Source organism: Benincasa hispida, unplaced genomic scaffold, assembly GCF_027475165.1.
Source record: "Benincasa hispida cultivar pf3 unplaced genomic scaffold, pf3_genome.v1.1 HicScf532, whole genome shotgun sequence".
Classification (NCBI taxonomy): Eukaryota; Viridiplantae; Streptophyta; class Magnoliopsida; order Cucurbitales; family Cucurbitaceae; genus Benincasa; species Benincasa hispida.
In genome coordinates, this window is record NW_028326638.1 from 1 (window position 1) to 13,878 (window position 13,878).

The window sequence follows — 13,878 nt, forward strand, 5'->3', positions numbered from 1 at the left end:
AGTGAATTAGTTTTCACTAACTCTTCATCATGTTCTAGAATTACAAGTTATATAAACCCAACTTGAACTGTGAGGAAACAAATAAAAATTATTTCATATAAACCAGATAACATGGTATCAAGATGCTGATAAACTATTAATAAAATTGCTCAAAAGTATAAAATTAAATTGACATGACCATGTTCACAAAGGTAGTCTTAGAAATGCAAGATGGATACCCCTTGTATGGCTGTATTAGAAGACCAGATAACATGGTATCTAGATGTCCTAGAAATCTCATTATGCTGCTCTATGTATGGTTGTATTTACCACGAACTGTTCCCTTAATTACTGAGCCAAAAACGTAGACTAACACCTTTCTTGATGACTTGAATATTCAGAAGAAATGGCTATGCCAATTTAGCTTAGAGAATCCAGAAGAGTTGAAGAACTGGAAGTACAGGACAAGAGTTGCACCACTACAAGACTCTGGAGAGGTTATGAGATCAAAGCAACAGTAAAGGTCCCCTCATTGTACATTTGGTTTTTAATATTTTCATTTGGTGGGGAAGGCAGTTTGTTTTCAGTTTGCTTATGGTTAGTTGATTTATTTCATATAAAGATATGACTGAATGTGATCCTGCATGTTTCACCCTCTCGACTGCCGTGAATGAAAAATTGATGGCCACAACTGTCACATCCCACCCCGAGCCTGCACTCCTGAGCCCGAGGAGAGGCATGAAAGACTGAAGATACCACTCTTTTGTGATACCTACTGTCCATCTGAACCTCTTTATTACATGCAGTAAACTTTAAGTCAAGGAGATAAACAACAATTGATTAAGTAGGCCCATTTTATTAAAGTAATGTAACGATTATACAATTCCAAGACTTAACTACAATGTTTATAATAACCACTCTTAAAACCCTGGAAGTGTGACTATGGCTTGTGGCAGATCTTGACCATAGTAGCACCTTGGAACTCCTCACCTTTCACTACCTGGGAAGAAAAACATGAAATAAAAAAATGAGCTTCAAAAACCTCAGTGAGTGGGATCATACACACAAGTTTCTTTCAACTTATAAACATTATATCATAAGGTTACAATGTAAACCTTCATCATTGAATGAAGCTTTTTCACGACCTACCTACACATATGGTAGATAGTTAACAATTCACATCTATAAGCATTCATTAACCTATGTGCACATAGATCTCCCTTTCATGGGCTCAAAAGCTAGGCCTGTTGGCCCTCTGACCATCCCATTCAAGGTTTTTCCTTCCCACAGGCTCAGGAACTAGAATTTTCGATCCCTTGACCATCCTGTAAGGATTTATTTTTGGCTTAGGTTCTAGGTCCATAGACCCCCTAACTATCCCAACCTTCTATTCGTCACATAGCATAAGCATTTACTCATAAACCACAACATATTAATTCTAAATATGCTTAAAAGAGTAAAAGAAGAAACCACTCATAGTGACCCGCTAAAATTTCTTTTTCCTCCTAGTTCACCCGGTTTCCCTTACTCTCCTGCTGGACCCTTAGAGTTTCGCCTTGAAATTCCTTAGTGATAGTTCGGAGTCTCGAGTTCACTCCCCCTGGCCCAACTGTTTCCCCAATGGTGACCACCCCTTGTTTTTTTTTTTGAATTTGATAGCCTTAAAGTTAGAATTCCATAAAGGCAGCCCTCAAACCAAATCTACATTCAATTTAAAAACTTTTGTCTAACAATCACCTAATTTGCAGGAGTAGTTTGGAATAACTTCTCGTTTGAATTTAGCTCGCGTCTGTTCGTACACTCGACTTCCTTCAGCGCCTCTATTCTGACTTTCGTCCGATCAGCACCTCTTTTCCTTCGTTTGATGCACGAATGTCTCTTAATTCCTCCTTTCTTAGTGATCTTTATGAACTTAAATGGTTTGTGAGTTAAAGTGAAGTGTTCTATTCCTTTTATAGGCATCTCACCCTTTTTCTTTACTCAACACCTTCTTTTTTGATCACATCCATGCGTTTTCCTCTTATTTTTCCAATGTCCATATTCATTCACCTCCTATTTGATGTGTCTTCTTCATGCATAGAACTCACTTTGCATGAATATTTATTCATCCAACTCCTACTTTCTCTGTCTCAGACTTTCGTCGATAAAGCCATTTTTCCTGATGAGCTCATCAGTCTTGTGTAACGCAAGCCTCAAAACCGCTCCATCGCTTAATTCCTTCATCTATCATTTAGCTCCACGGCCCATCGTGTAGCTCAGTCATTTGGTGAATGATCCCGCTCTCACCGATCTCACGCATAGCCTATCGCTTAGCTACCGCGCCTATCATTTACCTTTATCTTTTAGCACTGACGGCTTATCGCCCAACGCATCCGCTTATCCCTTAGCGTTATCGCCCTGCGTCTGTGTCTATAGTGTAGCGCCCATCGTTTAGTATTCCAACTATCGTGTAGCACATCTGCTCATCGTCTAACATAGCACGACTATCGTCTAGCGCCCACACCCATCGCGTAGCACCATCGTATAATCTATCGCTTAGTGCCCTCGCATCGCTTAACGCTTATGCCATCATCTGGTGCTATTGTCTAGCGCTATCGTCCAGGTTCTACGCTTATCGTCTAGCGCTTACACTGATCGTGTAGTACTTTGCCTATCGTATAGTACGATCGTCTAGTGCATCACTTCCCATCGTTTAACGCTGCACTCATTTTCACGATCGTCTAGCACACCACTTAGCTCCGTGCATTGCTATACGATCGCCTACCACTTAGAAATTTTCTTCTCTTCAATATAGGATTTAACTTTCACTTAGTTAATTCTCTTAATTATCTGCTTATGTAGGAAAAATAGAAATCCGGGTTTCACATTTACTTCTCCCTTAACAAAATTTTGTCCTTGAAATTTACTCGAACTAACTCTGGTTTTAAGGTTTCACAACAACCTCTGTTGCAAACTCTTATAACCTTGTCTATTACCACGCTTCCACTGCATTACTCTGATATTAACTCCTTAGTTTGTCAATGATACCTCTCCTAGCCATTTCTTAGCTAGTCGTTGAACCAAACTATCTAAAATAAATTTTCAATCTCAAACTCTAAATGAGAATAACTTAAATTCATACTTACCTTCCTCGGCAGATCTTCAGGTAGCGTTGTGAGTTCCAACTCCTGTTGTCTGCTAAGTCCTACAACTTCTGTTATTCCTCTTAGTCTACTTTGACTAATTCTTAGGTTTCTCCTTAAACCTTTACTTTACCACACTTCCCTCTAGTTTTACTGAACTCAAAACCTCAGGTTTTCTAAACTTAACCCTTCAGTTTCCAAGAATTTATGCTTTGATACTAAACTAGTATCAACTAACTATTAAACTTTCCCAGAAACTTATGCTCTGATACCAAGTTTGTATCAACTCAAACTTTATACTCAACCTTCTCCCAAGTTTTACGTAAACCTATGCTCTGATACCAAGTTGTCACACCCCGCCCCGAGCCCGAGGAGAGGTGTGAGGGACCGCAGATACCACCTTTTTGTGATACCTACTGTCCATCTGAACCACTTTACTACACATAGTAAACTTTAAGTCAAGGAAATAAACAACAATTGATTAAGTAGGCCCATTTTATTACAGCAATGTAATGCTTATACAATTCCAAGACTTAACAACAAATTTTACAACAACCACTCTTAAAATCCTGGATGTGTGACTGTGGCTTGTGGTAGACCTTGACTATAGTAGCATCCTGGATCTCCTCACCTTTCACTACCTGGGAAGAAAAACATGAAATAACAGAATGAGCTTCATAAAGCTCAGTGAGTGGGATCATACATACAAGTTTCTTTCAACTTATAAACATTATATCATAAGGTTACAATGCAAACCTTCATCATCGTATGAAGCTTTTTCACAACCTACCTACACATATGGTAGATAGTTAACAATTCACATCTATATGCATTCGTTAACCTATGTGCATATAGTTCTCCCTTTCATGGGCTCAAAAGCTAGGCCCATCTGCCCTCTGACCATCCCATTCAAGGTTTTTCCTTCCCACAAACTTAGGAACTAGATTCTTCGGTCCCCTAACCATTCTGTAAGGATTTATTTTGGGCTCAGGTTCTAGATCTATAGACCCTCTTACCATCCCAACCTTCTATTCATCTCATAACATAAGAATTTACTCATAAACCACAACATATTAATTCTAAATATGCTTAAAAGAGTAAAAGAAGAAACCACTCATAATGACCCGCCAAGATTTCTTTTTCCTCCCAATTCACCCGGTTTCCCTTACTCTCTTACTGGACCCTTAGAGTTTCGCCTTGAAATTCCTTGGCTATAGTTCAGATTCTTGAGTTCACTCCTTCTAGCCCGACTGTTTCCCCACTGGTGAGGACCTCTCGTTTTCCTTGAATTTGACAGTCTTAGAGTTAGAATTCCATCAAGGCATCCCTCACACCAAATCTACATTCAATTTAAAAACTTTTGGTCCAAAAATCACTTGATTTGCACGAGTGGTCCGAAATAACTTCTCGTTTGAATTTAGCCTGTGTCTGCCTGTACACTCGGCTTCCTTCAGTGCCTCTATTCTGACTTTCGTCTGATAACACATCTTTTCCTTCGTTTGACACACAAATGTCTCTTACTTCCTCCTTTATTATTGATCTTTATGAACTTAAATGGTTTGTGGGTTAAAATGAAGCGTTTTGCTCCTTTTATAGGCATCTCACCCTTTTCCCTTACTTGACACCTTCTCCTTTGATCACATCCAAGCGTTTTCCTCTTATTTTGCCAACGCCCAGCTTCATTCACCTCCTATTTAATGTGTCTTCTTCATGCATAGAACTCACTTTGCATGAATATTTATTCGTCCAGCTCCTACTATCTCTGTTTCAGACTTTCGTCGATAAAGCCATTTGTCCTGATGAGCTCATCAGTCTTGCGTAACGCAAGCCTCAGCACCACTCCATCGCTTAGTTCCTTCATCTATCGTTTAGCTCCATGGCCCATCGTGTAGCTCAGTCGTTTAGTAAACGATCCCACTCTCAACGATCTCGCTCTCACCGATCTCGCACATAGACTATCACTTAGTTACCACGCCTATCGTTTACCTCCATCGTTTAGTGCTGACACCTTATCACCAAACGCATCTGCTCATCACTTAACGTTATCGCCTTACGTCTGCATCTATTGCATAGTGCCCATCGCTTAGTATTCCGCCTATCGTGTAGTGCATCTGCTCATCATCTAACGCAGCACGACTATCGTCTAGCGCCCATGCCCATTGCATAGCACCATCGTATATTCTATCGCTTAGCGCCCATGCATCACTTAATGCTTAACGCCATCGTCTGGTGCTATCGTCTAGCGCTATTGTCCAACTTCTATGCTTATCATCTAGTGCTTACACTGATCGTGTAGTACTTTGCCTATTGTATAGCCCAGTCATCTAGTGCGTCACTTCCCACCGTTTAACGTCGCACGCATCTTCACGATCTTCTAGCGCATCGCTTAGCTCTGTGCATTGCTATACGATCGCCTACCTCATTGTTTAGCTCCCTGCATTGCTATGCGATCGTCTAACCCCCGCCTACACAATCGCCTACCTCAACATGTAGTGCCACTCACTTACTATACGATCGTCTACCTCATCATGTAGCACTGCTTAGTTGATACATGATCGTCTGCCCAACGCCTTTCACTCAACATTTCGCTTTCTCTGCTCTTGCTCACACATACCCAACGCATGAGCAACTCTTGGCAATGCCTCTTGCCAATACTTCAGCCAATCATGCGTCCAACCTTACAAACGCATGTTGCCTTCTCATCTTATATGTTAATGTCTCCTAACACTCAACGCATGGGTCCTTTTTGACCTTACACTTAGCCAAATTTCACCAATTAAGTTTTAACTCAAAACTACTAAAGAAAAATCTATTCAACACTTAGAAATTTCCTTCTTTTCAACATAAGATTTAGCTTTCACTTAGTTAATTCCCTTAATTATCTGCTTAAGTAGGAAAAATGGAAATTCAGGTTTCACAACAATTATGGATGTAAATTGTCCTCAATGGAAACTTTAAAAGGCCTTTTATCATTTAGTCTTTGGTTTTCTGTATTTTAAAAATTAAGCTTATAAACGCTACTTCATTCACATGTTTCTTTGTTTGCTACCAGCTTTTCAAAAGCAATTTCAATATCTAAGCCAAAATTTGGAAAGTAAAAAGAGAAGTTTTTAAAATTTTGTTTTTGGGATACAGTTATGAACTTAAATGTTGTCTTAAAAAAGATGAAAAAATTGTGAAAAATTAACATAATCTTAATAACATCTAAAAAGGAAATTGTTGTTTTATGAGTTAGGCTTTAGGTGGTGAAGTCTCCAAAAAGTAGTGTTCTGGACCATAGCCACAATGTTATGTATGATGTCTCATATACCTAGTTACAGGAAAAAGAACTATATGTAGTATGTACTTGGTTAACTTTAATCTCACCTCTGCAGGTTTCAAATAATAGAGGAAGAGTGGTTGACAGGATCTGTCACGAACTAAGAACTAGTGGTTACATTAAGCGGTCAAAAGAGTTAAAAGTTGATGCTTGCATCCTTCTTGATAACTTTGTTCCAAAATATGCTGGAATGATTGGCTCTCGTAAGAGAGCTTTGCAGAGCAATTCAAAAAGATCCAAAAGGCATATGTCCATGAAGCAACATAAGTGTGGAACATTTGACTTGCCTTCTCATTTCCACAAGTGAGTTCCATTTATCTCTTTGGTTGAGAGCTCTCATCACCATCTCCTCACCCCATTTTATCCCATATTAGATTGAATTGGAAAATGGTGATGAATGTGTCTATTTATCCTGAAATTAGTATTAGCACTTAGTAATTGATTGATGTCCATAAAAAATGGAATTCGAAAAGTTATTGGGTAAAGTCATGTTTATTGCACTCTGTTTTGTTTTACGTTTGTTCTGGATAAATTGTCATTGAAATGAGTTACGGTCATTTATGTTTGACAATGAATTGTTGTTGTGTGTGTGCACACGTGTTTTTTTTTTTTTTTTAATAATTTTTGTGTGTGTATGTTTATATAAATAAACTCCTTATAGTACTGAACAGGAAAGTGGTGATGAAAGTGTCTATTTCTCTTGAAATTAGAATTAAAGTCAAGTTGTTGATTCTCATTCATTGAAAGGAGAATTAAGAAGGTTATTGTTCAAAATCAAAGTCATGTTATTGCACTCTATAGAGTTTTAAGTCTGTTCTTCTTCTTCATAAGCAACCATTCAAATGGGTTTTCTTTGGCTGTCACTATCATTTATGTTTGACAATGAATTGTTTTGCTTTTCTATTTCAGGTTTGAAATATTTTGGCCAATGCACGATATGTGGAAAAGCTATATGAAACAACGGTTGCACCATGTTGGGTTAGTTCTTGACTATCATTTTCCTATTCTATATTTTTTCCCCTAAATCTATCTGTTCCTTTTTCACACTGATTTTGGCCCCTTTTTATTAAATTAATTTTCCTCCCGTAATAGTGGTCTATTGTCTATTTCATTGGGTGATCAGAGTTTCAAATCTTGCAGGCGAGATGCGTTAGCTCGAATCTTCTCATTGCAGATCTTCATGGTGCTATGATCCGAGGTAAGCCATTCTTTTCTCGTATCTAATTTTTTGCTTTGCCATTAATGTCATATTTATAGAATCTTCTATCACTGTAGGCTCCTACGACTAAAAAAATACCAATGGTATGACTTATTCTTTACAACTTTTCAGACTAAACAACTCCACTCCTTACTCCCTTAACGGCTAACGCCTCCTAAAAGATTTCATATATTTACACAGTAAAAACCAAAAAGCATGAGAAAATCTCGAGTTTCTTTCCTGCCATATCTTCCACATAACCGTCATTACAGTGTTCGGCCACAAGTTATTTTAAGGAAGTCAATGTTGAAATCTTAGGAGTCAATAAGAGCATGAAGCTTTATACTACTGTTTCTCTTTCTCATAATAGTTATTTTATCATTTGATATCACAACAGTTGTTGAGTGTCAAATACTGCTTTTACTAGAACAAGTGGCGTCATGATTCGAGAAACAATTTGAATCTTTAAATCGGTTGCATTTTCTGTGATCGAATCTAGGTTGTTTGTGTCAATAAAAGTTCCATGAATTTAGCTAAGCTTTTCTAACAAATGACCATGGATATTTCTTTGTTTGGTGGTTTTGATTTGCAGTTGTGCCAAAGAAGTCTTCTGTGTTTATTTTCCAATGGGATTGCTGGAAAGTTGATCCCATAAGAATACACATACATAGGCATAACATAGTCACAGTTGTTTGAATCATCGTCTGCTATACGCGATCTTGAGCGTCGTCTTAATGAGTCCGAACAACGACTTCAAGAATCTGAACAACAAAAAGAGGTTGAGGTAGAAGCACTTAGGTGTCAAATAAGCGAATTAGAAAATCGTTTTGAGGTTAGATTTCAAAAAATGATGGCAGAGATGCGTAAAAAATTTGTTTCTAGTTGATCAATTGTAGTTTGATGTTATAGAATTTCGATAGGCTTTTGGTGTACTTTTATGACATATAAGTTTACTTCCATCCATGTCATTGTCTATTTTTTCTATTCCATTCTTATACTTTGTAATTAAGGGTACTACATGTAGATGAATTAGTAAAAACAACCTTCCGAGATTTGTCAATAAATGTGTTAAAAGGTTTTGTAAGAGAATTTTAGAAGGATATAGTTAAGAAATAAGTTTTTATGAAGGTTTTAAAAATTTTGAAAATAACATGATAAGCCTTTAAAAATAATGAAAATCTTTGAAAAAGACTACTTGATAATAGATAATTATCGAAAAATAATTTGACAATTATTGAAGATATATAAACTTTGAAAAATAATAATTATCGATAAATAATTTGACAATTATTGATTTTTTCGGATCATCGGATTTTTTGAACACCCTAGTGTATGTATCATAAATTCTCTTAAAAAAAAAAAAAACTACCAACAATTAGAAGCAACAAAATGATTTTCTATTGATAGAAAATTGAAAGTATCTATCTATAATAGGTAATAATGTTCTATTACTTGGTCTATCACTTGGTCTTCCATTGTCTATGATTATCATTCTAATTACTATTTTGTAACTAGCAACAAAACTACCAAAAGCTACTATCACTTGGTCTATAACTTGGTCTTCCATTGTCTAACATTGTCATTCTAATTAATATTTTTGAACTAGCAACAAAATTATAAATAGAGAAGAGGAGAAGAAGAATTAAAATCCAAAGAGAAGAAGAAGGAGGAGAAGAGGAAGAAGTAGAAGCCAAAAGATAGAGAAGGAGAAAATAATTAAATTCTATTTGTGTAAATATTTTTCCTTATTTTTCTATTTTTGTAAACCAATCAAATTATACTAACAGATAATAACATGGGTTTTTTTATACATATAAAATGTGATTTTTTTTAAAAAAAAATTGGTCCCCGTAGTAGAGATTAATTTTCTAAAACGTTTTTTTTTTCAAGAAATTCTTTTTTCTTTTTACATGAATAGTTATTTTTTTAATGTTAAATTTTGGATCTTCAATCAAATATTAGAGATAAACAAAATTTAATCCTATGGATTTTAATTTTTCAACATGAATGATATTTTTTTTATAACAAACTTTTAAACGAATCAAATATGTTCATTTTGAATGAGGCTTTTAATGATATAAATCAAATATTCGAAATAATAATTATTTTTTTTTTTTTACATGTATGCACAAAAATAGGAGAGATTTTTTTTTAATACCTACTTTTAACGTGTATGCACAAAAGTAGGGGATATTTTTTTCCTTCTTTTAGTGCGAATACGAGATTTTAGTTAAAAAAAAAAATCCTACTTTTAATGTGTATGATTTTTTCTTAAAGATAAATTTTGGATCCTAAATTAAATATTAATCAAATATTAGCGATAGCCAAAATTTTAACATATTTAATATATATATTTTTTAATGATTTTAATACAAAATTACACTATATATGGGTTTTCATTGATTTTCATGTATGAGTTCTTTTAATTAAATCAAATATTAGAGATAATATAAATTTAAACTATTCAAATTGGATTTTCATTAATTTTCACATGTTTGGGTTTTTTGAATGATATAAAATACGTTAATAATATCAAATCTCAGGATATTTTATATTTTTAAAAATCTTAAAAAATTGATGAGGCAAGACTATATGTATAGAAACAAAAATAATATATATAATCATGTTAAAAATAAAACTTTTAAACTTTTAAAATATTATATTTATTTATATTAAATTAAAATAAAATTTAACAAAATAAAATAAAAAACGGAAAAATATTTTTAGGATTTTAAAATCTCATGTTTAATCATCTTAGAAGATTTTTTTTAAAAAAAAAACTCATTTTTTATTATCTTTTAATTTGAATGTTTTTTCTTTCTTAAAAATTTAGATTATTTAATGATTTAGATGTGAAATGACCTAAAATATCCTTATAACCATCTATTGAAAAAGATAAAGGGAAAAACCAAATGTTTTTCCCAGTATAGATTTTCAACGACATTTTCATAAAATAAAGATGCTGATATTTCATCACCATCAATTTCTAACCTATAACTATTTTAAAATATCATGTAAATAAAATATTTCAGGTGGTATATCATGTAAATAAAATATTTCACAAAAGGTAAACTAGTAAAACGCAAACTGTATTTTAAAAATAGTAGCATTATATATTGTTATAGATCGGATTTTATCCCCCCGTCTTTTTGCTCATTTTTATATTTGAGTTTCTCTTGATATTTTCTTGTCTTTCAGTGTTTGGATTAATCATTTCGTTTTTTAATTAATTAATTAACTCATTCAATTCGTATAAATTTGATATCGATATTAAACATATTTGGATGAATTTGATTTATTCGATTTTTTTTTAAAAAAAATTATTATATTTCGTCTTATTCAAACTGTCAAGTTTCTTTTTATTAAAAAGGAACAATTGTTGAGAAAAAATATTTTGAATAAATAAAAGTCTATTTGAGAATTACAGAGCAAAATAGTTTTTGAATTCAATTCTAAGCATTATGTTATTCAACAGTTGAAAAACACCATAAATTTAGGGTGGCATTAAAAACAGAGAAAAGAGGAATTAAAATTGGAAGAGAATTTTTATTCCATGAGAATAAAACCATATACAAGAGTAAAAGTTTGGAAATAACAATAATAATAATAATAAAAGGCTAACATGGTAAACAAATACTAAGACTATAGAAGGAAAAAAAAAATAGTGCAAGTTATAAGGGTTTGGACTTCAAATCCTAAACTTGGGGATGGACTTTAGCACGTTCTTGAGGCATACATCTACTCCAAAACCAATGTTGTCTCCAAACACATGACATGTCTTCAATTGGAATACCTTTTGTCTCGGGCAAGAAGAAATAGATGAATAGAGTCATCAACGCCATAAAAAAAGCAAAGAAAAAGAACAAACCAAATTTCATATGGTAGAGCATGGTGAGAAAGATTTGAGCAATCAAAAAGGTAAAGAACATGTTCACTGAGACTGTTACATTTTGAGTAGCTAATCGGATTTCAAGTGGAAAAATTTCCCTTGGAACCACCATCCCAGAGGTCCCCAAGACCATGCAAAGGCTTGAACATAAAAAAATATGAACAATACCACGACACCCGCATACCACTTGGGTAGATAAGCGACCTCATCAGAAACTCCAAATTTCCAAGAAATAAACACAGCCACCAAAACCTACCAATACAATTTTATTAGAATCAATACAATCAAGAAAGAAAATGCTTTTGAAGAACAAGAAATAACATTCATTAGTTTAATAATTAAAGAAAACTTTAAAGAAGCTAAAGAAAAAATATACTCACCTGAAAAACGAATATGATGATTCCACCAAGTAAGAAAAGGATCCTCCTTCCCCACTTATCGGTGCCATAAACAGATACAAAAGTCGCCTAAACGTTAATACCACCAGTAATGATAGATGAAAGAAGAGAAGCATTGTCTCAAAAACCAATGGTCTTGAACAACACAGGAGCATAGAACATGACCACATTAATATCAGTCAATTACTAGAAAAATGGGATTAAAATTGACATTAAAATGTTGTCTCCAAACACATGACAACTTTAATGATATTAATGTGGTCATGTTCTATACTCCAAAACCAATGTTGTCTCCAAACCAATGGGAAAAATGGGATTAAAATTGAGGCATGCGTCTATCCAATCCCATATGCGTTAACCACAAATACGCCCATCCAATTGCCGCAACCTACCTATGTCCGGACACCACCAACTGGTGCATGCGTCCATTCAATCTTTCCTTGTGCATCTAATTGATGCAACTTGGTCACTTAGCTAGATGCTCGCAAGCTCATCTTTGGCCGAATATCGTTCTCCTTCGCATGGCTTACCTTTGCTCTATGCGCTCAACTAGGATAATGACCAACACTCCTTCAACGCATACTACTAGTTTGTCCTATGCGCCCACATGCCCTTTGATGTCCAACACATAGCACATGTCTAACGCATAGCACATCACCAATACATAATGTTACACTGCCACATCCATCGCGTCCATCGCATCCATCACTGCATACCATCGCATAACACTACCGCGTCCATCGCATAGCACTGTCGCGTCCATCATCGCATGCCTCTATCGCCGCATGCCATCCATCGACGCATGCCTCACACCGTATCACCGCATGCCCTTGCACCGTATGCCCTCGTATCACCGCATACTATCAACGCATTTCCTTCGGCCGCATGCCTTCGGCCTTATACATGCATACCATCGTGTCCAATGTACAACGCCCTTGGATGCACAACTTGAGGCCGCCACATGCGTTGTTCTAACCTCTCATGACATTTGGCTGCCACATGCATTGTTCTTGGCCACACTTTGGCTTCCTTCAACACCCCAAATAACCTCTAAATGATCAAGGCCAATGCATGGACAACACTTAGTCAATTTTCTTGCTTCCGACGCATAGGTTATACTTAGCCAAATTTTTCAAGTTTTTCCCAAAAGTCAAGCTTTCAAATTCACACTTTTCTTCTACTTTTTCATCCTTTTCTCTACAATTACACATTAGTTTCCACATCAACCTACTCATCATACTGGTCTCAGTAGGGAACATACTCAAGTAGAGAAATTAGGGTTCGGGGTTCACATTTACCTCCCCCTTATGAAAATTTCATCCTTGAAATTTGCTACAAGTCCGTCAATTAAACAATTGCGGATACTTGTTTCTGATTTGCTCTTCAGCTTCCCATGTTGCTTCTTCCGTGCTATGATTCCGCCATAGTATCTTTACCAATGGGATTGTCTTATTCCTTAAGACTTGTTCTTTTCTGTCAAGAATCTCCACTGGTTCTTCTTCATAAGAAAAATTCTCTTTCAACTGTACTGGTTTCTCAGGCAACACATGGGTAGAATCTGGCACATACTTTCTAAGCATTGTCACATGAAACACATCATGGATACGAGATAACTCTGGAGGTAAATCCAACCGATATGCCATTGGTGGCCAACTCTTTCTATTATCTCGTAATGTCCAATATACCTCGGGCTTAATTTCCCTTTCCTACCAAACCTGAGTATTCCTTTCCACGAAGATAACTTAAGAAATACTTTATCACCAACTTTAAATTCCAATTCTCTTCTCCGCTTATCGGCATAACTCTTTTGCCTGTCTCGAGCTATCTTAAGATTATCTCTTATAATCTTAACACTGTCTAATGTCTGCTGCAAAATTTCTGGACCTAGTAATTTCCTTTCACCGACCTCATTCCAACATATCGAAGTTCTACATGGTCTTCCGTATAGTGACTCATACGGTGCCATTCTGATA

At 35.4% G+C, this 13,878-nt stretch overlaps 2 pseudogenes; one reads left to right on the forward strand and one right to left on the reverse strand.

The window, feature by feature from the left end:
• The first annotated feature begins 601 nt into the window (after positions 1 to 601).
• On the forward strand, positions 602 to 8,314 carry LOC150030135 (ribonuclease MRP protein subunit POP4-like; annotated as a pseudogene).
• A 2,999-nt stretch (positions 8,315 to 11,313) lies between these two features.
• Positions 11,314 to 12,118, reverse strand: LOC150030136 (sugar transport protein 12 pseudogene; annotated as a pseudogene).
• Positions 12,119 to 13,878: the final 1,760 nt, after the last annotated feature.